The 1,566-nt window shown below is 38.8% G+C and overlaps 1 pseudogene; it reads right to left on the bottom strand.

Moving 5' to 3' along the window:
- Positions 1-972: 972 nt before the first annotated feature.
- Positions 973-1,250, bottom strand: LOC111142319 (annotated as a pseudogene).
- Between the last annotated feature and the right edge of the window lie 316 nt (positions 1,251-1,566).

Here is a 1,566-nt window from a genome sequence, read left to right as displayed (position 1 = left end):
CTGGAGACTTTGGCTCTTCTCCAAACCCAAGGAGATAACTTCCTTCCTCCATTCCCTTTCCCACTGCTCCTGAGGACAAATAGTTCCTCCATTTCCTCCATTTAGAGAGAACCTATCATCTTACAGACTATGGAATTGGTGGGTCAGCCACTTTTGGACATGTGTCTACATCCACCATACACTTTATGATGTTTGAGCCTCAGGAAGACAATAAGACCAAACTGTACATGACTCCATTTCCCTGCTTGCCTTGCAATAGGAGTTTGAACAGGAAAACACACACATCCTCTACCTTGAGGCTTTTCACTCTTTCTGGCTTTTTAACCTGAACTCTGGATTGTTCTCTGAAGGCATAAATCAAACTCTTCTAAATTCATTAGTAATTCTAAATCTCCTAAATTCATTAGTAATTCAAATTCATGACTCTCCAAACCAGGATAAATCTTCCTGATCCATACCATTTCTACAGGGCCTTAATGTGTTTTATTACTCTTAATCTTTTAAAAGCAAAAACTAGTTTTTCATATGGTTTTTTTGGTGGTAGTGGGGGGGGTTTCAAAGTTTTTTAATTGCTTACTTTCAATACAAACCAGTGTTTAAATTCACAATACAAGTTTCATTAATGTTGGATATTTTTATATTATTTATATGAGTACTATCAGTTTTTTTTTAAGATTTTATTTATTTATTTGACAGAGACAGAGAGATCACAAGTAGTCAGAGAGGCAGGCAGAGAGAGAGGAGGAAGCAGGCCCCCTGCTGAGCAGAGAGCCAGATGCGGGGCGATCCCAGGACCCTGAGATCATGACCTGAGCTGAAGGCAGAGGCTTTAACCCACTGCGCCACCCAGGTGCCCCAGTGCTATCAGTTTTATTAACACATACTAACTTCAGCATACAGATGCAAATTATTTTCTAGCTATTGTTAATAGTAACTAAGGTAAGGTATTCCGTGGAAGGGATGAATTATCACTCAGTGAGTTAGTTGCTGTTGTTTCTTTTCTGCCATTTCTTGTTGGTGAATTGTATCCTGGGCTACTTGCTGCATTTTCTCCAGTTTTTCCAGAGTCAGAGATTTTAAGGGTAAAAGTTTGGGTTTATGCAGCACCATTGTGTTTATATCTTCCACAGACAACTTTTTTGGAGGAACTTCCTGGAACATGGACTTTAGTTCGCCATATCTGAATTACTGGTTACAGCTAAGTTTTTTCCTGAAAGTTCTCCTGGTCTTTTTCCTGGCAACTCTGGCATTCAACCCAGTATTACCAAGATGACTGAGTTCTTGACTCAAGCCAACAGAAGGAAAGATTCATCTCTTCCCAGATGGCCCTGGTTTTTCATATGCTTTGTTTCCCTGTTCTCTCTTTGCCATTTTCTCCCTTTGTTTAGTCTCCCTCCTGAGTTATTTCAATAACTACATGCTCCTTCTATTTCACATTTGCTCTAGAAACCAAACTTCTACATATTTCTTCTCCATTCATTATATTCTCTTATTTTTATCTCTTGTATCATAAGTTCATGGACAATTTGGTAAAGGTTGGATTACAAATAGCCAATTGGCTTATCA

Source organism: Enhydra lutris, unplaced genomic scaffold (genome assembly GCF_002288905.1).
Source record: "Enhydra lutris kenyoni isolate GAN:26980312 unplaced genomic scaffold, ASM228890v2 scaffoldscaffold7, whole genome shotgun sequence".
Classification (NCBI taxonomy): domain Eukaryota; kingdom Metazoa; phylum Chordata; class Mammalia; order Carnivora; family Mustelidae; genus Enhydra; species Enhydra lutris.
The sequence above is the reverse complement of the archived record's forward strand: the minus strand, read 5'-3'. Positions and strand labels throughout refer to the sequence as shown.